This window comes from Neofelis nebulosa, chromosome 3 (assembly GCF_028018385.1).
Source record: "Neofelis nebulosa isolate mNeoNeb1 chromosome 3, mNeoNeb1.pri, whole genome shotgun sequence".
NCBI lineage: Eukaryota > Metazoa > Chordata > Mammalia > Carnivora > Felidae > Neofelis > Neofelis nebulosa.
In genome coordinates, this window is record NC_080784.1 from 25,854,428 (window position 1) to 25,881,984 (window position 27,557).

The 27,557-nt window shown below is 37.4% G+C and overlaps 1 protein-coding gene across 6 annotated transcripts in view; it reads left to right on the forward strand.

Annotated features, from left to right (window-relative positions):
• The window catches only part of DLC1 (DLC1 Rho GTPase activating protein), a 564,853-nt gene that overhangs the window by 114,539 nt on the left and 422,757 nt on the right, over positions 1-27,557 (forward strand). Inside the window, exon 1 of one of the 6 annotated variants that reach the window (XM_058720126.1) lies at positions 19,273-19,638. The exons of 3 other annotated variants lie outside the window; for them this stretch is intronic. The gene's annotated coding sequence lies outside the window, so the exon portion shown is untranslated. Of the gene's footprint in view, positions 1-19,272; positions 19,639-20,038; positions 20,384-23,226; positions 23,341-27,557 lie in introns of those variants that run through there. 2 more of the 6 variants (XM_058720123.1, XM_058720124.1) reach the window with 2 other exon arrangements.

Here is a 27,557-nt window from a genome sequence, read left to right on the forward strand (position 1 = left end):
GTCAGGCTCTGTGCTGACAGCTCAGAGTCTGGAGCCTGCTTCAGATTCTGTGTCTCCTCCTCTCTCTACTCCTCCCCCACTCACACTCTATCTCTCTGTCTCTGAAAAATGAATAAACCTTAAAAATTTTTTAAAAATATATTTGTATCACAATGTATAACTTTTTGGTTTGTTTGTTTTATGAGCAACCATACCCCCTAACTTATTAAAATCTAGCTACAAGCCAGTGTGATAGTTTCAAAGGACAATTGCCATGTCCCTGGGCTCCCTTTATGAAAAAAATTATCATTTAGATATATACTCTAATTTTTAAATGTTGAAATTTGCCCTTATAAGAATTTTCTTGAGAAAGTCTATTCTATTTCTGTATAAACCAATAAACAAGGTATAGTAGGAAACTCAATTTGTGCCTAAGATGTGTCCACCCTGATTTTCAGGGAGATCCAGATGCTTTTGTCTCGTGGCATTTATATTTCCTTCTCCCTTATTGTGAAACTTCTTTCCAAGCTTTTGTTCAGATGTCACTTTCCCATAAACTTCCTTCCTAATGACCTATCTAAAATAGCGCACATCCAGGCATGCACGCACATGCATAGAAACACACAAGTGCACACATAGGTATCACTAGTCCATTGCTCTAACTTATTTTCCTTTTAGCAGCTGCCATTACAATTAATATATACACATGTGGTTAATGTCTGCATTCATCTTTAGAATATAAATCCCAAAAGGGAAGGGGCTTTGTCTTCTTATCGATCTAGGACAAAACCCTTGGTCAGTGTCTAGTACCTAATAAATTTTCAATAAATATGTACTGAATAATTGAATGGATGCTTATGAAGAAATAGGGATCTCCTGTCATTTACATGAGTGGGAGTCAGATGGACTAGGTCATGAGAGGAGGAGGGTGGGCAGCATTGCAGGGGTCAGATGGGATGTTCAGTACAAGATCACTCAGATTTTCCTGCATTACACTCCCCAGAGACTCACAAAGGAGTGCAATAACAAAACTGTTTTAACAAATGAAAGTCTGTAGAAGGAACAAAATACTAGAAGAATCAGTCCTGCAGTTTTCACTGCTGAGAGAGAAGGCAGTGGCTTTGGGGCTGACCCCAGCTGGCTCTGGCTATGGCAGTGACTGGTTTTCATCCCCATGAGTTTGTCCCATGCCTGGTCAGCCAGAGTGGTGGTGCCTTTCCTGGAGATCCGTACCTCAACTTCCATTTAAGATCTGTAGGACAAAGAGCCACCTCTTTGCCTCATTTGAAGCAGGAAAGGGAAGAAATGGTGCATGCCCTATGGGAGCCAGGAGTTTTCAGGGCACACACACACACCAGTTTCCAGGAACTTCCACAACAGTGTGCCCTAATTGTGTCCCCAAATTGATCTACTCTAAAAAATCCAAGTTACAGTGTGCTGAGCCTTCTATTGAATTACAGTTGGTGCAGTGTGTGTGTGTGTGTGTGTGTGTGTGTGTGTGTGTGTTTAAGAAAAAAAGGAGAACATATAATCAAGTGAAGATATGGTCCTTAACATTAACGAAGTAAGAGGGCACAAACATAGAAGGTCTTCACCATGGAAAATGGTAAAGAGGTATAGTCGAGTAAGCTCATCAAAGAAAGGTTTTTGGAGAAATAGGTGAGATATTTTGGGAGAGCTAGCATAAGTGGGAGTCAATGGAACAAGACCTAAAAGGCTTGGGAGGAATTTGGACATAATACTCAAAAGGATGACATTAAGAAAGGGAGTCATAAATAATCAGAACTATAGAAACAATATATGAAATATTTGTGATTACAGAGATTTTGAAAAATCGTCCTTGGAAATACATGATTTTGGTTCTTGGTCCTCACTATCTACTATTTGTTTCTTAAGGATTCAGAAATTCACCTTCCTTGTTCACAAAGAGTGGACTAATGTTGTCCTCTTTTCATGATTATTTGCAAGATTAAGAAATTAATGTAAATGAAAATTACAATGTGATATGTGGGAGTTGTAATATTTAGTCACCGCCATTAATTTTACAAATGAGGAAACTAAGGTCCAAACTTATTTGCCTGAAGCCATACAGATAGTTGTTGACTGAGGCTTCATAAAATGTTAACTCTTTGCAAACATCATTTCCACTACATTTCGAATATATTTTGTCCTTCCATACTATGTGCTCACCATGGAAAACAGAAACTACTAAAAATTACAGAACATAGAAATATATATGCCAGGTTCTATTACTTAAAGAGAATCACTGTTATATTTTTGATGTATTTTTCCAGTGCTTTTCTCTATGAATAGGTTTTTGTGATTTTTTTTGTTTTTTCTTTATGGTAGTTTTATTGCTTCCTGTTTATAGTAATCACTATTCTAAAGTAAGCATTATTAATGTTGCAGAGCATTTCAACTGATGCATACTCCAAGTTTTTTTTACAATAATTAAAATAGGCTGTTTCCAAATTTCCCATGGAATTATGCTGCCATAAACAACTTTGGATACAATTTGAAAACAATTGGCATTTAAGGTATTTATGGGGCACCTGGGGGGCTCTGTCAGTTGAGTGTCCGACTTTGGCTCAGGTCATGGTCTCTCAGTTCATGGTTTCAAGCCCTGCATCAGGCTCTGTGCTGACAGCTCACAGCCTGGAACCTGCTTCACATTCTGTGTCTCCCTCTCTCTCTGCCCCTCACCCACTCATGCTGTCTTTCTCTCTCTCTCTCTCTCTCTCTCTCTCTCTCTCTCTCTCTCTCTCTCTGAAAAATAAATGAACATTAAAAACTAAAAAAAAAGGTATTTATTCCTTCTATTTACTTTTATTACTCTCATTTTATGAAACTGAAAGGTTTCAGATTAATATTCAAAAGAACTTTGGAAATGGTCAAGTTTAGAGATGGAGAAATGAGGGTCAACAGGGTAAGAAAGGATAATGAGGAGTAGAACACAAACGGATGGAAAGACAGTAGCTAAGAACTTGCGCCTTGGAATCTGATGTATTTCTCCGTGTGAGAACATTGACAAGTTCAACCTCAGTGACCTTACCTACACAAGGAGTGTATTAATAGGTCCTAGTTCCTAGGATTGTTGTCAGGTTTAAATAGCAATTCCATACAGCCCTGAGAGTAGGGCCTGACAATTAATGAGCCCTCAATACATATCTGTTATGATTCCCAATGTTTTAGTAACAAAAAACAGTCAGGGAAAAAACAGTTCCAAGTGGATACAGGACTGAATAATGGCTTCCTCATTTTAGGAGAAGTTGAAGTGTTATGTAAGTACAGAAGGAAAGAAACAGATGAAGAGGGACTCTGAGAGATGAGTTATCCTTAAAGTATTTTTTTAGTTTGGCAGAATCGTGTCCAGAAAAACATTTTCCCCAGTATTCTCTTCCCCTTTCATTTTCTTATCCCCATCCCATCCCATTAAGTGATACTTCAGTATTTCTTGCCTCGAGGGATGTGTGAGGAGAAAGCAGGGAAAGGAAGCTTCTTCTGGCTTTTGCAAGAAGCCCCTAACTCTTGTTTTATTTTATTTTATTTTATTTTATATTTTATATTTTATATTTTATATTTTATATTTTATATGTTATTTGGTCCCTTTGGGTGCTAGTCAGACCTTAATGAATTCAGAGCATAGGCAAAATATTTTGGAGAAAAATATCATAGGCTAAAACTAGGTGTCTGCCCTGAGACAAGAAGAGCTTTTCTTGGGGTGGGGAAGGGAGCCTTGTAACTAGCAAACTGGGTGACTGGACCAGTCACCTAGACTAATTGAAGTTCCATAAATGGATGTATTTTTAAAGTACCAGAAATATACAGTGTTTTTTCCATATATGATATGTCTTTCTAAAAATAAGCAGGCAAAATGTTTTGTTTTACTTAGAGATAGCAGAGCTGAGAATGGTTCTTGTGCTCACTATATATATGGCACCATATTTATTTAGAAGAAAGGGTAAAACTTCATCCACATATTAACTGACTTTTTCCCAGGGATTTTAGCAAGAAAGAAGTAGTAATTCACATTAAATTCCAACTATTATTATTATTACCACCACCACCACTAATAATAATAATAATAATAACAACAACAACAACAACAATACTAGATATTGAGTTTCTACGGTCAAGTTTTACTTTACACGCCACGAAATGAACACTCCAAACTTGTAAAAGATTGTGTTAGTCTTCTTGGACTGCTATAACAACATCGACTGGAAGGCTTAAACAACAGACTTTATTTCTCATAGTTCTAGAGGCTGGGAAGTCCAAGATCAAGGTGTTGGATGATTTGGTTCAGGTTAGAACTCTCTTCCTGGTAACAGATGATCACCTATGTGTCTGTGTTTTCGCAAGGCAGAGAGAGAGAGCTCATCTCATAAGGGCACCAATGCCATTATTACGTCCATAAAGAGTTCCATTTTTGTGGCCTCATATAAATCTAATCCTCTCCAAAAGGCCCCATCTCCAAATACCATCACATCAGGGGTCAGGGCTCCAACATATGAATTTGAAGTTTGGGGAGGGTGGGGACACAATTGAGTCCATAGCAAGTGCCAAAGTATGTACGTATCAAGTTTGGTTTTGTTTTTTTTTTTAAAGCAAACTACATTTGGTGACTCCAGTTTAATTTCTGCAATAGGTTGGATCTGAAGCTAGATTTTGTTTGTATTCAAAAATCTTGATAGAACACACTCTTCCTTTCCTTATTAAAATATGAGTACTAATGCAAAATTAGAACAATATGTCATCTGATTTACTATATTTTGGGTCAAGTGGTGAAAGAACTATTCAGACAACCTGCCAGGTTCTGTTAGGTTACACCCTGAGCTTCACGGTTTAAGACAAATGCAAGCTGAAATATTGACTCATAGGCATGTGGTCTGGCTGAAGTGTGTGCTACATGTTTCTGGAAACACACACACACACACACACACACACACACACACACACACAGCCAAGAAACACAGAAATGTCTTCAGAGAATGAAAGCAAAAACCTGAAATGGAGTATCTTGTCCTACCAATTTCCACCATTTCTTAGAAAAGCAATTAGGTATTTCCTCTGTGGTTTGCATTTCAAGGAATTTTTTTTTAAAACTCAGCAGTAAGCAAGTTTCTTTCTGTATCATCGCATAATTCCATTTTTCTTAAGGCACAGACGTATTAGCCTTATGACTAAGGCAGCAGGTTGGTAGGTAAGCACAGAGGACTTAGGGAAAGCATATAAACATGACATGGGAAAAGAAAAATAATACATCAGTCAAGTCCAAATAAAGTTGCAAAACAGGCCTCATATTTTGACTTTTGCCTTCATTCCCTCAGATGCCAACATGTTTCCTTCCAGTTTATATAAGTCCCCAAAGTGTCTTTACAGAACAAATGTTCAGCCCCTCTGTGCACAGATGTGCCTCTTGTTCTAAATTACCCTTGCCTCTCCCCCAACCCTCTTCCTTCACCGTCCACAACAATCAAAATTCCTGTTCTTTCCAATGTATGGATGGGAGAAAATGATCTAATTAAACTAATGCTCAAATCTGATTTCCTAATAACCTTCCATCCCTTCTTTTCCTGGCTCTTAACTGGGTGGTTTTAGGAACAGAACTGTAATACATGGCCTTGCACTCACAGTAGGAGAGTCTGATGGGATTCAACTTAGTATGTTGAATAAGTAACATATATTTACAATACAGGAAAAAGCAAGACTCTGGCAGTGACATTCCCATTGACCTACAGGATTTAGTTGTTTCATCATTCTGGCAGGATAGAGGTTCCCTTTATTCTTATCTATTTGCTTTCTTTTGCCCTGAAATTCTTCTCTCCATTGCAGGGAATGACCTTCCTAAATGTGAGTATTCATCTGTAGTTTTTGGTATTCCTATAACAATTTTCTCTTTCAATATCCCCAAACAAAAGGCATGTCTGAATGAAGGCATAAAGTGTGAAGAGAAAACAGAAAAAAGAATAACTAAATACACTTTTGGATCATCTGGCAAGGTATTTACAGAGAAGCAGATACTAGAGTTAGGCCTTCGGAAAACAAAGATCTGGAGTGAAATTTTAAAACATTGTTTACTTAAAATGGAAACTAAAACAATACCAAAAGTGGGGCACCTGGGTGGCTCAGTTGGTTAAACATCTGACTCTTGATTTCAGCTCAACTCATGATCTCACGGTTCGTGAGTTTGAACCCCACATGGGGCTCTACGCTGGCAGTGGAGAGACTGCTTGGGATTGTCTCTCTTTCTCTCCCTGCCCCTCTCCTGCTCTCTCTCTCTCCCTCTCTAAATAAGTAAATAAAGCTTAAATAGATATTTGTTATTTGCTAAAACAAACAAACAAACAAACAAAAACAAATGCCGTGTAGGGTGCCATGCAGGCCTACATATTTATACAAATATAAGATTAAAAAGGAATTGGTACAATTATCTTTAAAGGGTCACAATCATCTTCAAAATCCTTAATAGTACTGAATCTCGCTGTAGGTGTTCAAAAACATTTGTTGTGTTTAACTGATCTTTTTTATTCTAATATTTGAAAAAAATAGATTCTTGCTAACACAACTACTTGGCCCATTCTAAGAAAAATATTTCTTCTAATTCACTTATTTTACTTGCTTACATATCTTGCGCCATCTGTGGTTTCTGTCTCCTTGGTGTTTAGCAATAATTGTCATTATTGTTGCCTTCCCAACTAGAAGAGAAGCAAATAATCATCTCTTCGTGGCTATTCAGATCTAAGCTAAAACAATTTATCTTATGTGCAAATTGTTGGGCATACATACTAGTAATTGAACAATCTCTCAAAAGCTTCAGTGCCATCAGACTGGCTTCCCTCGCACACAGTCCAAAGGAAACAGAGAGACCAGCCCTCAGGGGATTCGATCTCCAAGTTCTGTGAGTCTGTTGCTCAGAATGACTTTGCATGTGGAGTTGTTTTTGCCCTCAACTTTGAAGTCAAATGTCTGTGTTTTTGATAGTTCACACTTTCTACTCGAAACCCAAAATATTATTTTAACTCATTAAAAATCTTGCAGCTCAGCAAGGCCCCAAATAAAATAGCTACTGTGTTCCTATGATTCATTTGTCTACATAGGAACTTGGCAGCCATAATCAACATTCTGCTTTGGCTCACGAATACCTAATATAAGTAGAGGAAACTCTGCTATATTTTGTTCCACAATAGGATTATTTTAATAGTGAAATTCAACCATCCAGCATAAGGATAAAAGAAACCTATTATGACACATGTTTTATAAACTCTTTCAAACTGTGTTTCTAACATTTGAATATTGGCAAAGTTTTTGCTACGTTCTGCCCAACCTATTTTTTTCCAACTCAAAATAAGATAACGTAATTTCACAAAAACTTTAATTTCAAAGACTTTTTAAAATGTTCATTTTTCATGCTAAATGGAAACTTTGTCATTGACATTCATTTAAAAAAAACCCACAATACTGTGTGTTGTTTTATCCGAGAAAATAATTAGGACCAGGATATAGAAGTGATATTATATAAATGTGAATATGTCCTATTGGTTATTGAACAGAATATTAAAAATTTCCAAGAGTTTAATAATTGTTTATGTCATTTCATTAAAGGACAGTTCTAATTGTGTTCTTTATTTTTAATGGTTAGTATGCCACTTCTATCAAGGCTGATAATTGATAAGTAAAATAATGATTTCTATTGGATGCCCAAATAGGCATATGCATGGATTTGTTTACACTTAAAAACTGGCTGAATTCCATTTTCAAACATTTGACTAATATTTACTTGATATTTATTTCAAATATAAATTATTATCCTACTGATATGAAGAGTTTAAACTGGGTAATATTTAAAAATTCTAGGAGCAGAATAACCTCTATTCCAGGAAATATTAGGTTGCTCAGTGGGAATCCATTGGAACTAAGGGTTATCTAAAGATATGTCTCCAGTTTATAAATAAATGATGCTATTTCTTCCTTCTTGGATGATAGTGGGGAATATTTTTTCAATTCTCTGGACCTTGATCAGATACTTCATTTATGAAAACATTATAAGAAAAAATAATACACATCCTTTTTGAAGGTATTTACCAAAATGGACCATCGTTTTAGCCACAAAAGAAGTCTCAATACATTAAAAAATTCAAGTTATCCATAGTATGTTTTCCAGCCATAATGGAATTAAATTAGAAATCAATTGCAAAGATAACAAGAAGACAACAAGCCATTGTTTCTTTTAGACATAGGATGCAAACATTCTGAATAAAATATTAGCAACTTTAATTCAATAATATATAAAACATAATACATCATATAAAATATACATCATATAAAAGATAATTATACATCATGACAAAGTGCCCTAGGAATGCAAGATTCTTTTAACATTGGAACATCAATGAAATGTGCCATTATTAACAAACTAAAAAAAGAAAAACTTTATACATACTAAAAAAGGAAAATCTTATTCAGAAAAAATTGGGGGGAAGGGATCCCAATATCTTTACTGATTAAAAAATACTCTCAGCATACTAGAAATAGAGCAGGTCAGGATTTTTCAACATCAACATCGTCAATATTCTGGGTCCAGTAATTATTTGTTGTGGGAAGCTGTCTTGTGCATTGCAGTATGTTTTGCCGTCAAGAGCATCACTTCCCCTGTTGTGGTGACCAGAAATATTTTCAAACATCTCCAAATATCCCTGGGGAACAAAATAACTTCCAGTTAAGAACCACTGGAATAGAGGGAACTTCCTCACCCTGATAAAGGCATCTACAAAAATACTTTGCAGCTAATATCATAATTCATGATAAAAAAACAAATGCTTTTTCCCTTAGATTCAAGAAAAGGCAGGAATGTCCACTTCACCTATGTTATTCAGTATTGCAGTGCAGATTCTAGCCCATGGAATAAAGCAACAAAAACAAAAAAGAAATTAAAAGCATTCAGATTGGAAAAGAACAAGCAAAAGTGTCTTCATTCACATACAACATGATGACTTATTTAGAAAATCTTAGGGATCTTCAAAAAAGCTACTAGGTCTAGTTAATGAGTTTTGCAAGTTTGCAGGATACTAGTCAATATATACAAAGGAGTTGTGTTCTCTATAACAGTGATAAACAATTGGAAATGGAAATTTTTTAAGACATCATTTACAATAGCATCATATAGATAAATCTGGCAAAAATGTGCAAGACTATTACAGACAAAAGTACAAAACACTGACAAGAGAAATTAAAAATCTAAGGTTTGAGATACATTGTGTTCATGGAAAAGAAGACTCAATATTATTAAGATGTTAATTCTTTCTCATTTATTTTAAATACTAAATTGATCAAGATCCCAACAGGCTTGTTCTTTGCTTTTGTTTGTTTGTTTGTTTGTTTGTTTGTTTGTAGAAATGAACAAGGTGCTTCTAAAATTCATGTGGAGATGCAATGGTCTAGCTAATCCAAAACGACTTTTAAAAAGAACAAGTAGCAATATTTACAATAATGGATTTAAAAACTTGGTGGAAAGTTACTATAATCAATGGTATGTGGTATTCTGAAAGATGGACAAATAGATCAATGGGACTTAATAGAGTCTAGATATTGAACCACACATATTTGGTCAATTAATTCTTGTTAAAGTGACAAAGACCTTCTGTGGAAAAGGATTGTCACAAATGGTGCTAGAATAATTGGATATCCATATTATAAAAAGGAAAAAAAAACCTTTGATCATACTCTCGCCATGTAACTTTATTTTTTAATTGTTTTTTAAAAGTTTTACTTATTTATTTTGAGAGAGAGAGCTTGTGTGTGCACGTGTGGGAGGGGCAGAGAGGGAGGGAGAGAGATAGAGACAAATTAACTTTAAATGTAGCAAAGACCCTATATATAAAATCTAAAATCATAAAACTTCTAGCTTAAAGTATAGAAGACAATATTTGCGATATCAAGAAAACTAATTTCCTTGCCGTGAGACCAGAAGCACAATCTATAAAAGAAAAAACCTGATAACTTTTTAATTTATCAAAATTAGGAATTTCTTCTTCCCAAAAGTTACTATTAAAAAATGAAAGACAATCTAGACTGGGAAAAAATATTTTCAGTTACTTGATAAAGGACTTGTATGCAGAATTACACAGAGATCTCTCACAACTCAGTCATAAGGAAAGCAACAAATCAAAAATTTTTAATGGACAAAACATTTGAACAAACATTTCATTGAAGACATGCTGGTGATAAATAAGCATCAGTCACTAGGAAAATGCTAAGGAGATACAGCTATACATCTATCAGAGTGGCTAGAATTAATCATCCCATTGTCAGCATGCAATGTGGAACAACAGAAACTTCTGATGGAAATATAAAATGGAGCATCTACCTTAGAAAACAGTTTGTCAGTTCCTAAAATTTAAAAATACGCCTGACAAATGAATCTACCACTCGCTCCTAGGAAATAAAAGCATATATGCATACAAAGACTTGTACGTGAATGTTTATAACAGTTTTGTTTGTAATAGTCAAATAATTTTGTCCCAATGATATTGTCCCAAATGTACATTAACAGATGAGTGGATAAACTGTGAATGCTATATCCTTATAATGTAATGCTACTCATCACTGAAGAGGAATGGACCATTGATACGTGCAACAACATGGATGGATCTCAAATAATTATGCTAAGAATCCAGAAGAAAATACATACAGATGATTTCGTGTAGATAAATATCTAGAAAATTTAAACTAATCTGCAATGTCAGAAAGAGAATCTGTTGTTGATTGGTGGTCGGGGGAGGGGGCGGAGAACGGAGCAAAAGGATTGGGCGATAGACAGGCACAAGGAAAGTTGGAGGTGATGAATATGATGTATTCATTATTTTGATGGTGGCGATGGTATTACAGGAATATGCACTTATCAAAACCAATGAAATTATAGACTTTAAATATGCAGTTCAAGACTTGCAAATTTATTTCTCCAGCTAGACCTCTCTTCCAAACTAGAATTCATATATCCAATTGGATCCTTGGCGTTTCTATTAGAAAAGTTTAATAAGCATCTCAGATGTAATACATCTAAAATTAAAATTCTTCTCCATATGATATAAAATTTACTCCACTGAGAGCCTTCTCTTACTCATATGATGGCAACTTTATCCTTGAATTGCTCAAGAGGTTGTTTTTTTTTTGTTTGTTTTTTGTTATTTATTTATTTATTTATTTATTTTTTTTGGGGGGGGGGACAGAGAGAGACAGAGCATGAACGGGGGAGGGGCAGAGAGAGAGGGAGACACAGAAGCGGAAACAGGCTCCAGGCTCCGAGCCATCAGCCCAGAGCCTGACACGGGGCTCGAACTCACAGACCGGACCGCGAGATCGTGACCTGGCTGAAGCCGGACGCTTAACCGACTGCGCCACCCAGGCGCCCCTGCTCAAGAGGTTTTTTAATCTCTTCTTCTCATGCAGCAAGTTTAATTCCTTAGGAAACACTCTTGCCACTGAATACCAAAGAAAAATTTTACACCTGACCTTTCTCACCTTCATTTGAGCCACCTACCATGTCTCTCACCTGGATCACCCCCCGTAGTGACCTCCTAACTGGCCTCCCTGCTTTGGCCCTCTATCCCTTTCAACCTATTCTTACAACACCAGCCAGAGTGACCATATTATAATGTAAAGCAGACCTTACCACTCCTCTGCTCAAAATCTGACAAGGACTCCATTTTTCAGTCCCTCAAAGCCAAAGTCCTTTGAAGATACTATTTAACCTGTTCCTCCTTACCTCCTTGAGTGCATCTTCTAGCTCTCTACCCCTTTCTCCTTCAACCATATTGATCACCTTGCTATTTTTGGAAATAGCCAGGCACATTCTTCCTTAGGACCTGTTTATTCCACCTGAAGCTCTGTGATCCCGATACCTGTATAGTCATCTCCTTCATCTTCTAAAAATCTTTACTAGAAAGTCCCTTGGTGAGACCTACCCTGATATCTCTTATTTAATTCTGGAACGTGATCATCCCTCAACCCTCATTCCCCATATTCTTTTTTTTTTTAATTTTTTTAATGTTTATTTTTGAGAGAGAGAGAGAGAGAGAGAACACACGCACAAGAGCATGCATGAATGGGGGAGGGGCAGAGAGAGACAGGGACACAGAATCCGAAGCAGACTCTAGGCTCTGAGCTTTCAGCACAGAGACGTGGAGCTCGAACTCACAAGCCATGAGCTCATGACCTGAGCCAAAGTCAGATGCCTAACCAACTGAGCCCAGGCGCCCCCCACCCCCCGCCCCATATTCTTTATCATGCTTTACATTTTCTGTTCTCCACAGTAATTATCCATATACTACATAATTTACTTATTTTTATTGTTGATTACCAATCCCCTACCTCCCATTTAAACTCCTTGAGGGGAAAGTTCTTTCATTTCTTTTTCTTTATTATGTTTTTTTTTTTTTAATTTAAAACCAACTTAGTTAACATATAGGGTAATAATGATTTCATGAATAGAATTTAATAATTTATCACTTTAGCCCATCCTCTACCAACACCCCTCCAGCAACCCTTAGTTTGTTCTCTGTATTTAAGAGGTTTGCCTCCCTCTCTGTTTTTATATTTTTGCTTCCATTTTCCTATGTTCATCTGTTTTGTTTCCTACATTCCACATGAGTGAAATCATATGATATGTTTTTCTTTGACCGACTTATTTCACTTAGCATAATACACTCTAGTTCCATCCACATTGTTGCAAATGACAAGATTTTATTCTTTTTGATCACCGAGTAATATTCCATGGTACATATATATACCACATTTTCTTTATCCATTCGTCAGTCGATGGACAGTTTTGCTCTTTCCATAATTTTGCTATTGTCAATAGCACTGCTGTAAACATTGGGGTGCATGTGCCCCTTTGAACCAGCACTCCTGTATCCTTTGGATAAATACCTAGTAGTGAAATTGCTGCATCATAGGGTAGTTCTATTTTCAATTTTTTGAGGAGCCTCCATACTGTTTTCCAGAGTGGCTGCACCAGTTTGCATTCCCACCAGCTGTGCAAAAAGGTTCTCCTTTCTCCTCATCCTCACCGACATCTGTTGTTTCTTGAGTTGTTAATTTTAGCCATTCTGACAGGTGTGAAGTGGCATCTCATTGTGGTTTTGATTTATATTTCCCTCATGATGAGTGATGGTGAGCATCTTTTCATGTGTCTGACATCTGTATGTCTTTTTTTTTGGAAAAGTGTCTATTCGTGTCTTTTGCCCATTTCTGCACTGGATTATTTGCTTTTTAGGTGTTGAGCTTGATAAGTTCTTTATAGATTTTTGGATACTAACCCTTTATCTGCTATGTCATTTGCAAATATCTTCTCCCATTCCATAGTGTGCCTTTTAGTTTTGCTGATTGTTTCCTTCACTGTGCAGGAGACTTTTATCTTGATGAGGTTCCAATAGTTTATTTTTGCTTTTGTTTCCCTTGCTTCTGGAGACACATCAAGTAAGAAGTTGCTGTGGCTGGGATCAAAGAAGTCGTTGCCTGTTTTCTGCTCTAGGATTTTGATAGTTTCCTGTCTTACATTTATGTCTTTCATCCATGTTGAGTTTATTTTTGTGTATGGTGTAACAAAGTGGTCCAGGTTCATTTTACTCCATGTGGCTATCCAGTTTTCCCAGCACCACTTGCTGAAGAGACTGTCTTTATTCCATTGGGTATTCTTTTCTGCTTTGTCAAAGATTAGTCGGCCATACATTTGTGGGTCTATTTCTGGGTTCTCTATTCTGTTCCATTGGTCTATGTGTCTGTTTTTGTGGTAGTACCATCCTGTCTTGGTGATTACAGCTTTGTAATACAGCTTGAAGTCTGGAATTGTAATGTCTCCAGCTTTGGTTTTCTTTTTCAACACTACTTTGGCTATTTGTGGGGGGTTTTCTGGTTCCATACAAATTTTAGAATTGTTTGTTCTATTTCATTTCTTTTTAATCTGGTTGTTTTTAATGATGCATCCCAAGTACATAACAGTACCGTGAATATAATAAATACAAAGAAATATTAGTTGAATGTGTGGATAGATATTAAGTATATTTACTTGTATATACGGAGGCTCTCAAATGGTTCTACTCTAAAAGTTATTTATTTTGAAAGAGAGAGCATAAGCAGGGGAGGAGCAGAGAAAGGGAGAGAGAGAGAATCCCAAGCCAGTTCCATCCACACCGTCAGCCCAGAGCTTGATGGAGGGCTCAAACACATGAGCCATGAAATCATGACCTGAGCCGAAACCAAGAGTCGGACACCCAGCTGACTGAGCCACCCAGGTTCCCCATAAACGATTCTATTTTAAAGGAGAAAATATAAAAAGTATATTTAATAGAAATGGAAGGCATATTCCTTCAAGGACATAAGCCTTTGTAACAACTTCATGACCCCCCCTCATTCTCACAGTGGTGGGAATGTGGCCTCTACTCTAGAGTATGGGGTACAGTGTAAGGTAGAGTGACTCTCCACGGACAGAGTTTTAAGTGGATCATAGATTTTATCCCAGAAAAGGCACCTGGACACAGGCACTTTCACCTCTTTCCCAGGTGCACAGAGCAGGTAAGAGACAATGTGTGGCCTCATTTGAAAGAACTGTAAGAGAAGCTAGAAGAGAGTGTGAACTCCAGGCCCAAAGTGAAGAGGAACATTTTTTGAATTGGCTGAAGATATAGAGACATTTTTGGCCATGAAATGAGGATGTTATTATGATGCTTCGCAAGGATGCTGAAGCGTGCTGCATGGTGATGTTAGCTTATGTTTTCACATGGAACAAATTCCTTGTGTGACATAGAAACAACCTTAGCCTCTACTAGCTGGACACACCCAGACCTCTCTGAAACAAGTCATGGGTGGCTTGGGATCTTCATGCTTCTGACAGCATCCTGGCCCTACTGGACAGACAGGGAGAATTGTCAGTTTCTAAAACCATATACACTATTGCGTTTGTGCAAACTATAATTTTTTAATACTTGCTCAGATTATTGTGTAAGCTATTTGCAATTTATCAAGATACTTTTTTCTTTATAATTATTCTTGGGTTGTAATAATTTTCAATGAAGGGAAATAATGAACATAATCATCCAAGAGACAGGTACAATTAGTTTTGGAGAATTTATATGACAGATCCTTTGGTTAGTTTATCATCAAACTTAATTATGTTCCTTTAATAAATATTTATGGATTAATGCTAAATGTTTAGTGAAAGTGAGTTTGACACAAGTTTGACAAGATTGATTTAAAAAAAAAAAAAACCTAATGTACATGTGTATTATTAGATGCAAACCACAAAACTGTATTTTTTTTCCTAAGTGGGTGTATGTCTATCAAAATGAACTATTGGAAAAAGCACATGTAGAAAAACGCTTTAGGAGTGCCTGAGTGGCTCAGTCAGTTAAGCATCTGACTTTGGCTTAGGTCATGGTCTTACAGCTCATGAGTTTGAGCCCCGTGTCCTGCTCTGTGCTGACAGCTCAGGGCGTGGAGCCTGCTTTGGATTCTGTCTCCCTTTCTCTCTGCCCCTCCCCTGCTCACACTCTGTCTCTGTCTCTCTCAAAAATAAATAAACTTTAAAAAAATTTTTTAAATACTTTAAAACTTAATTAGAAATCTTGAATGTATTTTTACTGCTTTGACATACATGTGATAACTCTAATAAGCCGCAGGCAATGTTGTTAAATACAGATTTTAGAGGATTGATTTTCATAGACAAAGTGCTCCTACATTTATCACACTAAGTGCATATGTGTGAATACTTCTGAAGTGCTTTAAAGACATTCATTCCCTCTATCTATGTATTAATTATGAGTTTGCCATTCTAATGATGCTATTCCTTCCTAAAAATGGAAAGAATCAAACCTTACTTGCACTCACAATGTGACAAATGATAAATGTGGGTGCTGAACTAATGATGCTTGCTACTCAAGTTACAAAGAGTAAAACATTCTTTGCACAGGATAGATCTGGCTTTGCACAGCTGAGGGGTTGTTGGACTACATGAGAGTCCTTGAGCAACCCCGTAAAAGAAGTTGAGGTGCAGAGTTCATGAAGACACCTGGGAACTGGCCAGTCATAGCCAGTGTGTATTATTTAGTCCTAGTACCTGGGAAGAAAGTTGATCTTCACAATCACTTCTATTCCTTATTCTTCCTTTTTATTTATTTATTTATTTATTTTGAGAAAGAGACACAGAGAGAGAGTAGAGGAGGGGCAGAGAGTGAGGGAGAAATAGATTCCCAGTGTGGGGTTTGAACCCACAAACCTCGAGATCATGACCGGAGCCGAGATCAGGAATTGGACACTTAACTGACTGAGTCACCCAGGCACCCCTGCTATTGTCTTTTCTTAAAAAAAATTGTTGGGGTGCCCGAGTGGCTCAGTCAGTTAAACATCTGACTTCGGCTCAGGTCATGATCTCACAGTTCGTGGGTTTGAGCCCCGCATCAGGCTCTATGCTGACAGCTCAGAGCCTGGAGCCTGCTTCGGATTCTGTGTCTCCCTCTCTCTCTGCCCTACTCCTCTCCCTCTTTCTCTCTCTCAAAAATAAATAAACATTAAAAATAAGTACATAATTCCTCCACCAGTAAAAATGTTCCAAATGCATACATTTAATTCAGAGTTCAGAAGACTGATGAGTTGTTTGTTTGTTTGTTTTTTTAATTATCACAGAGGGCAAAGTAAGGATGAGAGAGGACAATAAAGGGTGAAAATAATTCTAGTTAAAAATGAATACTGCATCAGCCACAATGGCTTTACATGGACTATCATCTGTAATTCTGAAAAATCCTTAGATCCAGAGGCTATAAAACTGAGGCTCACATGACTTTCGTAACTTGCACAGGGTCATCATGATTGTTAGTTCTGGAGCCTGACTCCTATGCTCATACTCTATTTTCAGCTTTCTAACGGCCTCTATACCATATTTTATTAGTGATCTAGTTCAGAGTAATAAGGAAACGTGTAAGGAACTGATGTATTTAGATTTAAATGCAGAAAGGAGAAAGGGACAAATACTTTGGACCACTTCTGTGTGCCTGACACTATGTTAAATATTTAGGAAATTATCTCATTATTTATCTTTATACTCATATTTGGTAAAGCCTTCATGAGAATATAAGTTTTGAGATTTGTTTGGAGTCAGGCAACTGAAGGATGAAAAATAAATAAGAGTGATTAAAGATTTGGGAAGTAATCCTTCTAATAATAGAATAAAGCATGAAGTCTTGTTTGTTTAGAGAAGAGAACGTTAAGGAGAAAATTACTGTTAAGAGTGTCTAGATCTCTAAAAAGGCATTTATAAATGTATGTGAATAGGGTTTTGTTGTTTCCTCAGGCCAATGAAAACAGGGCAAGACAAAATTGTAAGAAGGGGGGATTATGTCACTCATGAGGAGAAGCTTGCTAAGAATTAGCGTAGTAATATTTATTGAGCACCTACTGTCTACTAGAAAACCAGAAGCCCAGAGGCAGAGATAGAGATAGAGATAGAGATAAACAAGTTATTTTAGGAAAGAACTTACATCAATTCCCATTCCATTCTGCTCCAGTGTTTTCCTGAGGGAAATAAATATAAATTTATAAATATATGTGTATATAAAGCGAATCCTGTGTTCCAATCTGTGAGTTATGTAGGGCTGTATCTATTTTTAAAGGGGGATCTGAAACTCAGAAAGTTTCAGTCTTCCTAATTTCATACAGCAAGTAAGTGTGAGTCAAGACAGGCAGTGGAACTCTCCGAGGATGGAAAAGACACAGAATCTGGAGTCAGAAAATCTGAGTTGTGGTGTGCACTTGGTCACTTTTCATCATGTGATTCTGAGAAAAATGATTCCACAAATTTCCAATGCTTTATATTTAAAATAAAAATAAGAGCACACACTGGGGCGCCTGGGTGGCTCAACTGGTTAAGCTTCCAACTTCGGCTCAGGTCATGATCTCGGGATTTGTGAGTTCGAGCCCCATATCAGGCTCTGTGCTGACAGTGTGGAGCCCACTTCAGATTCTATGTCTCCCTCTCTCTCTCTCTGTCCTTCCCCCGCTAATACTGTGTGTGTGTGTGTGTGTGTGTGTGTGTGTGTGTGTGTCTGTCGCTCAAAAATAAATAAACTTAAAAAAAATAAGAGCACACAAAAAGATTATTGGGAAGAGTAAATGGGCATAATTTCTGTGGAAGTATTTTCAATAAGAATATAGTAAGTCTTCAAAGGATTTATGAAATTATGGACTTCCTTCTTGCCATGTAGTTGAAGGTTACATTAAAGGAATCTAAATGCTCATTTTTTAAATCACTAATGTTTTTCTATAAACTTCTAACACTTGCTTTCCTGCCCACATGTTTTTACTTGAATGCTTCTCATCTTTAAATTCATATGCAGTCTTTTTGTCTTGCTATTTCATATTTCTCTAATAGTCCATGATTTGCATTACTTCTGAGAGATTTTAGTTATCTATCCAGTAAGAAAAGAAATCGTAGCTATCTCATCATACTTCTTCAGGTTATCAGCTACCCACTATCTCTGGGGATACTAAAAAGATGGCCGTTGTGATATCTAGTTATCTGTCAGTCTTTATAAAAGTTAGAGCCAACTGAAACAGAAGCCAGCAAGGAAAACTACTTACAATGTCAGAGACCTACAGGGTGACTCTTAAGGCTAAAAAGTTTAATGTTTCTTGTACCTTTCTATATGTTATTCATTTATCATATTGAAATTGGATTTGTTCGCATAATTCCCATTATGGGAAATCTCTAGAAATTTGTAAGCTGCACGTAGACCCAATAATCAGATTGATGTAATCACTAGTCACAGAAAAAAAAAAAAAAATGCTTAGGTCATAAATAACAAGAGAATCCACGTATTGTAAATAAAGTAGAAGGGAGACATTACAGAGCAATTTCAACCAAGCAAGATAATTAAACTCAGAGATACTGTTTCCTGTTTCTCTGGTATAAACAACAAAGCGGCTCCACTGGCCTCTGCACAACCTGGATGTCCTAAGGCCACATCCCTCTCCTTTCCTTCCACTTTCCCTAAAGAGAATTCTGGGTCATAAAGGAATGAGAATTGGTATAACTTCTTTCCTGAAAGGACTTGAGCTTCCTCTGCGTTGATATTTGTGTCATCTTATTATAAGACGAGCTAGCATCTATTATTAATTGATGCACTAATTAAAGCCATATTTGCAGTTTCCATTAGCTTATTCCCTAAATTCTCCAGAGTTGGCTGTCTGGTTTTAATCAAAACCAAATGGTAGTCCAAGTTCCCAGCCTGAAGCGGCTAGGAGGAAGTCATTCAGTGGAGGCACAAGAAAGCAGAAAAGATAAACAGATGATAGTTCACAAAATTTGTGTCGGACAAAGGGTGCAGATACCGTGAGCTGCTCTGGAGATGTGATTCAGGGACTCTGTCATGCTGGATGCAAGAACTTGCAAGTACTTAATGTCAGCAAGACTGTAATGGGATCAAGATGGAGTCTGTCTCCTGCTCTCCCAGCCCTGCGCTCGTGTAACTGGAGGATTCTGACTGGAGCTAAAGCTGCATGTGCCATGACAGAAACTACTTTAATTCTGTGAAGGATTCCTGGGATTGGAGAGGTTTGAAGGCAACGTTCTATCTCCTGGCTTCTCGGGATTATCCTCACAGATCTTGTCAGGTACAGTATGCAGGGCTGTAGCATTTTAACTTGTAAGTAGGGTTAAAAAAAAAAAAAAAAAGAAAAAAAAAGTTTTGCGTTTAGGGGATTACCGTTTTTAAAACACCTAAATTCATCTTGCTCTCCTAAGAGATCTTTTGAGAGGAGAACGGCAAAGGTATTTGGATTAAGTTGTGCACATGCATTTAATATAGTGGAAATGCTGTAGAGGAAGGAAAAACCTGTTTTCTTTCCTTTTTTTTTTTTTTATTCATCAGCAGTGTGGGATAGGGAAAACTCTACGACTTTATGACTCTCCAGCTAATCACCTCAAGAGCTTTGACAAACTCACTTCAGTTCTGTGTAAAATCAGAACTCCTAAAACGCCCAGGCGGGCTGTGCTCGGCCCCCCTCCCTCTGCTTCGTGCACTCTTTCTCACATGCACTGCTCAGAGGCAGGAAATGCTTCCCAGGCAATCTGGGCCTGCTTGTGGAGGCCCCTTTCGCAAAACATCAGTCTGAATTTAGTGGACAGAAGTCACTAGGAACGCCTTGACAGACTCCTGCTTTAACTGAGGCTCCCTCCAGCTGCAGAGGGTGTTTTTGTTAGAATCACACACTGCGTAAAACTGCTTAGAATAGAGCCATGATCTCAACCACGAAAACGTGAACTTATATTTTGGAGGAACTAACGGGGACGGACTTCTTGCCTAGCCTGAGCGTTGAACAATGTCATGCCTGGGCGTTTCAGCTCCTCGTTGTCTAGGTAAGACGCTGTGGACTCTCTGTCTTTGTATGTCGAGGCAATCTTTGAAGAGGCAGAAAGTTTGACAGAAAGGCTAGCATCTTGCACTGAGCGGTGATTTCCTAAGTTGTGGAGCTCAGCTGTGAAGTTAGAAGTGGAAAATGTTGAGTGAGGAGGAACTGCGAGTCAAATTGTTTTAGCACAATGTCAATTCTAAAACAGGCTCCACAGAGATTTTACTCTTTTCCTCCATGAGCGAAGAGGTTATTTCAATCCCTTTTTCTCTTAACTTTTTGAGGACTAAGACCAGGTTTCCTGTTGGATGGCATAATGCGAAACAAATACATATTCTCACACTTAAGTGTGAGGTGTAAATGATTTCTTTTGATCTTCCCTTCTTTTGCCAACAGGGAGAGTAGATAGCACCAGAGTGACTTTTCTTGATGATGTATCTCCAGAGAATATTCTGTGGTTTCAACCACAGCTCAAGCTGCTAGTGTACAACTTAAATGTTTCATTAAGAAACAGGTAAACACACGAAACTTCAAAAATTATTTCTACCCTAAATAGTATTTAATCTGCCTTTCGAACACTTTAAATATTAGAGTTGGACTTCGTTTATAAGGACTTTCCTAGATTCACTGCCTAGGTCATATTTGTGTGAATATTTGTGAATAATTAAAATAAATCTGAATGACAATGACATTCGTTATTATCATTTTAAGGCAGCTGGAAATCACTACAGTCCTATGAAAAACCAAGCATGTATTCATGTATTCATAATTCATATAATCATAAAATTAGATTTCTGTGGGGCTGTAGTCTCTTTAAGGTATCTTAAATGTTTAAGCCTGTACTACATGAAGTAAGAAATCTAGCAATGACTGAAATAAAATGGACTTGCAATGCATAGCATCCTGTTACATTTATATTTCCGAGGATTGAAAAATGAAAATAATTATTTTAAAGAAACAATGTGGGATGGCATGTGAAGGGAATAAATATTCAGGCGTATCTCCAAATCAATTAAATGACCACCAAACGTAACAAATGAAAGATGAGAGCCATTTGACAGTTGGATCATAAGAAATCAAGTGTTTTAATTCTAAACTTTCACACAGTACAAGGTGACCATTTGTTGCATTAGCTAACTTACTGAATTCTATGCTAGAATGAATTATCTTGGTGAATTTTAACTATTCATTAACAAAATAACATGTGTTATTACCTTTAAGTATTAAAAAAATCTATTGTTAAGCATGTTAAAAATAAAATGCTGACTTACCTAAATTATGATTTCATGATCGTAATTGAAAAGAATTCATAATTCTTAATAATTCACAATTTGAATTCCTAATCCAAAAGAATTTCAAGGAAGGAAAGATCTCATAAGAGATCACTTCTTGAAGCACTGTCCTGAGGTTTCCACAAGACAGCTGAGGAATGACACTCAAACATGACCTGTCCAAGGTCATACTGCGAGCTAGTGGAAGAGATAACAGAGGAACCCTGCTTCGTAATTCAGATATCTTTACACTACATCACCTTCTCAAGTAATAATAATTATGCACAGTGAAGTATGAAATATGTCCAGTAGAAGGCTACTTTTAGCCAGAATCTTATAACACCTCTTTAAAAAATAAAAAAGTCCTAAAACTGCCACCCGGGAGGGGGAAAAAATCATGGCTTAAAAAAAAAGAATCAAATTCACCAAGTAATGAACTTTTCTCAAATGCAAAAGTTTTTATGCCTTTAACCCTTCAATGGAGTAACTTGTTGGTGACAATTTTGTTATATTTCCTATTTATGCTAAGAAAATCCATATGCTAATAATTATACTAATATTAAGCTGATGTTTCTTAAAAGCATAGGGCTAGGAAGGAGTTGTCCGATTCATGTCCTCGTATTCAAATGGCATCATAACAAATCTATCCCAACCAGCAATGATCAGGGCTTTTATTCCCCACATCAGAACCGGTCTAAGGACCTCATGTACCCAGACATTCTTTCTTTTATCTAACCTAAATCTCTATTGCTGTAGCCTATTTCCAGTTTTATGGGTTTTTCCTCTGTGGAAACATGGAAAACGTAAATGGACATATGAAAACATAAGTGTACGTTTGTGGGCCAAATAAAGCCCACTTGCTTTCATCTTGCCTTGTATGGCTTATTTTCAATCCTTTAATTGGTTCATACATCTCCTCTGAGCCTGCTACAAGGTCCTTTAGTTGTAGAATGTAGAATTTCTTACAGTATATAAATAAGTGTCTGAGCAGGGCAGTGTGAAATGAGAGAGTTGGCTACTGAAGCTGTATCCTACTTCATATGTGACAGTATATGGGGCCATGCAAGCTGAACGCTGCACTCTCCAAGGCAAGAAACTTTCTTATAAAACTAATATATGTCATTTCTACTACATGCCATTTCTTGGAGGGAATGTGTGTCCTGATCCTTTCTTTTCCATTTTTATGAACCAGATCGAATTTCCTGATGTTATTACACTTAAAAGATACGCTATTCGGGGCGCCTGGGTGGCGCAGTCGGTTAAGCGTCCGACTTCAGCCAGGTCACGATCTCGCGGTCCGTGAGTTCGAGCCCCGCGTCAGGCTCTGGGCCGATGGCTCGGAGCCTGGAGCCTGTTTCCGATTCTGTGTCTCCCTCTCTCTCTCTGCCCCTCCCCCGTTCATGCTCTGTCTCTCTCTGTCCCAAAAAAATAAATAAAAAAACGTTGAAAAAAAATTATAAAAAAAGATACGCTATTCAACACTTTGGTGTCACCATACTGCACATCATTGGAATGAGGAATAAATGCAGTAAAGCAGTAGCTTATACAACTGACTGCATGATTAGCAGGGAGCCTAGCAAAAAAAGAATGCATCAGTTTATATTTTTCTTAAGGATATTATAATTTAAAAGGACGATTTTCCTGACCCCATTTAAACCTGCCCACAGCATCCACCTCACTACAAAGACCTTAGGTAAGCTTTAATCTCACTCATAGAGGATTGGGTCTTACTGGCTTTAAACAAGTTTAAATTGGGGACGTTTTAAATTAATCTTTTATTTTTCTCTTACGTGTTTCTTCTTGGAAAATGAATGGTGTATTATCTTACAATGAGAATCTCTCTGTAGAAATCATTACAGTACAACAGGTTTCCGAAGAGATGACCTAGTCCTGGATCGGAGAATTTTATTATCAAAATAGAGAAATGTCAATAATTGTACATGAGAATTTAAAGAGGATGAGGAAAAAGTAAAAACCTCTGGATTTGAAGGAGTTGGCATGACTGTTGTACCTTCCTCCCCCATGTGAACAGTAAGCCCCATATGCCTACAACTTTAACCAAACAAGTTTACAAAGAAGTCCAACTCCAGACTGACTTTGGTGTGGTTATAGGAATGCAACTTTTATTTCCCTGGTTCCCTTTTGGCATTAAATTGGTAGTCAGTTCATAGAGTTTTGAGAAATAGATGGACTTAGTTTTTAGTTAAATTAAACGGAATAAAGGTAAAGTGTGGACCTTGAGACCACTTTTAAAAAGAGATTGTTGATTTTGATTCAGTAGATTATAGAGTATATAAGTCAACTTGAATAAAGAAGGACTCCTATGCAAAAAAAAAAGGGGGGGGGAGACAATTTAAACAGCATGTATATGATTGTTCTCATTAATTACGATAGATGGGCAGAAAAAATTGTTGTATTAGTTATATGTGTAAAAAATGTTTTGTGTATGAATGAATTAACAAAGTATTTTAGCAATACAATTGAAGTAATTCAAAGGGAAAATAAGTTCTGTAATGGAAATGAGAGAGAAAGGAAGTAGGAAGATCAAAGCAAGTTTAGAAATTCAATTAATGTTTCTTTTTACTCTCAGCAATTAACAAAATACTTAACACATGGTGTCCGTACCTATTTGTCAATAAATATTTGTGGAATAAATAGGAACAAGGAAAGAAAGGAAAGAAACACCAGTGATACAGAATGGGAATTGTGGGACTTTTTTTTTTTTTTTTAATTTTCCAGACATCCTGTGATGATAGAATAATTTTTACAGGGGAGGAAAAATAAGAGGTTGTCAAGAATCATCAGAGCCTGAGGCCAAAGGTTAACAACATTCTCATAAGATGACATAACAAATTCATTAGAAACCAGAAGGAAGCAAAAAAAAAAAAAAAAAAATGGGGCGCCTGGGTGGCGCAGTCGGTTAAGCGTCCGACTTCAGCCAGGTCACGATCTCGCGGTCCGTGAGTTCGAGCCCCGCATCGGGCTCTGGGCTGATGGCTCGGAGCCTGGAGCCTGTTTCCGATTCTGTGTCTCCCTCCTCTCTGCCCCTCCCCCATTCATGCTCTGTCTCTCTCTGTCCCAAAAATAAATAAAAAAACGTTGAAAAAAAAAAAAAAAAAGAAAAGAAACCAGAAGGAAGCATGAGCATCCAGAAGTAGTTTAAAATGAAAAGTTACATGAAGCCAGTGACAGAGCACTAGTGCATTTTCCACTATTTAAATGGGGTGGAGAACTGAAAAGCTCATGGGCAGAGTCAGAAAACTGGCTCTAATTTGCATCTTTGCCACTTGATGTTCTGTGATTTGTAGCACATCCCATAACTACTTAGAGTTTCTGCTGTTTATTAGTAAAATGTGGCAGAGAATGAAAACACTTATATCACTGGGTCATGTTGAGCATCACATGAGATTTTATATGGGCAAATTGTTTTGCACACAGTGCAAATCTTTGTTTAAAAGGTTTAAATAAATCTTTGTTTAAAAAAGCATAGGTCGGGGCGCCTGGGTGGCGCAGTCGGTTAAGCGTCCGACTTCAGCCAGGTCACGATCTCGCGGTCCGTGAGTTCGAGCCCCGCGTCAGGCTCTGAGCTGATGGCTCAGAGCCTGGAGCCTGTTTCCGATTCTGTGTCTCCCTCTCTCTCTGCCCCTCCCCCGTTCATGCTCTGTCTCTCTCTGTCCCAAAAATAAATAAAAAACGTTGAAAAAAAAATTAAAAAAAAATAATAATAATAATAAAAAAGCATAGGTCAACTAGTCAAGAAAGAAAGACTCATGGTGTTTCACGTTTTGGCCAAGTTGCTCATCCATATTGAAATAGCATGGGAATGCAAGGGATAGTTCCGGCTCCTACTCAGCCATGGATTCTGCAGCTAAGATCAATCAAAAATTAAGGAGTCGTTGGGGCGCCTGGGTGGCGCAGTCGGTTAAGCGTCCGACTTCAGCCAGGTCACGATCTCGTGGTCCGTGAGTTCGAGCCCCGCGTCAGGCTCTGGGCTGATGGCCCGGAGCCTGGAGCCTGTTTCCGATTCTGTGTCTCCCTCTCTCTCTGCCCCTCCCCCGTTCATGCTCTGTCTCTCTCTGTCCCAAAAATAAATAAAAAACGTTGAAAAAAAAAATTAAAAAAAAAAAAATTAAGGAGTCGTCATTGTCGTCGTCATCATCATCATCATCATCATCAGTATCATCATTACGTCCCGTAACATCTAGTGAGTTCTTGCGGTATGCAATGGGTTAAGTGTTCTACATATATCATTAGCTTAGTATTATTATTTTAGCTTAATTTTATTATTTAACCCTCAACAATTTTTCATTATTCCCATTACACAAGTGAGAAAACTGAAGAACACATTTAGGTAACTCAATCACCAAGAAAAACAAATGGTTCTTTAACCATATTGCCTTCACAAAAAAATGGAGATAATAACTTCTGCCCACCGATAGGCATTTGACATTGAGCTAGTGACTGAGGCCTGCCAAAATTCCTCCCTATAAAATTAGGGCAATGATAGCAACTACTTCCTAGAGTGTTTGTGCGTATTATTGCCAAGGGACATAGTGTAAGGACAGTACCTGACCCATAGTAAATGCTTAGGAAATGGGAGTCTTTTTTTTACTGTTACTATTATAGTGACCATCAGAAGTTTTCGATGCACCTGCTATTCTGTATCCAAAAGACATTTGATAATAAAAACAAGTTCAACTGTACATAGTTAGATGACAAAATGAGAATTGTGCATATTAAATACAGACGGGAAAGTTGACATCAGAGGCAGCAACCCCTGCCAGGATATGACGTAACAGAAGTAGCTAAATTCCCAATGATTTCATGTTCCGATTTCCATGGAAATCGTACTTATTTGAATGAATGCCATCTCAGTCTCCTGTTGTCACCTAGCAATCTAAGCACCTGTGTCGATGTAGCCATATCTCTTATTTACAGTGAGCGATTACAGTGTCTACCGTTAGAGGGTTCTTAGAAATGATAGCAAAGCTAAAAATAGAAAGTGGCCACTTAAAGCAAAGACACATCTCACCATGCTGATGATAAAGCATTATAATCCATGTCCCTTGTTGAACAGAAACGCTGTTTTGCCATTCAAAAAAAAAAAAAATAGCAGCCAAGCTCTTGATATCAAATTTAACTCTAAGGTATTTCCTATTGCATGAAAAATCGCAGCAGAAACAAGTTCAGAGCAAAGGCTCTCTTTTTTGGTTATAAGGGATTCTGTAGAAAAAAAAATATCAAGGCAAAAACAAATGATTAATTATTCATTAATATATTTGCAGAGACATCTAAGATACGGTATCGTTCTAAATGCTCAAAGGATTCTGCATATGATGGAACACTATCAATGAGAAAACTGTGTACTTTTGAAACATAGGCAAATCTAAAGAGAATACATGTATCTAGAAAATACTGCATCCATGATGCAATATTATTCCCCATGATGTATTATTTTTTTAATTTTATTTAAATCTAAGTTAGTTGCCATATAATGTAATAATGGTTTCAGATGCAGAATTTAGTGATTCATCACTTACAAATAACACCCAGTGCTCATCCCAAGAAATGCCCTTCTTAATGCCCATCACCCATTTAGCCCATCCCCCCCCCCAACCAACACCCCTCCAGCAACCCTCAGTTCTCTGTATTTAAGAGTCTTTTACGGTTTGCCTCCCTCTCTGTTTTTATCTTCCTAATTCTGGGATCATTTGGAAACCAATTATCCTCAAAAAGGTCTTAGTGATATCAGGAACATATTATGAAGTATTCCACGATTTCCTCAAATTGCCTGTGGGTTACTTAAGAAAACATTAAGAGAATCAGCAGACCTGGCTGACCTAAACTCTAAAGTGGTAGTAAGTCACACTCTGCCAGTATCTGGGCCTCTCCCTGCGGAAGGAAGGAAGG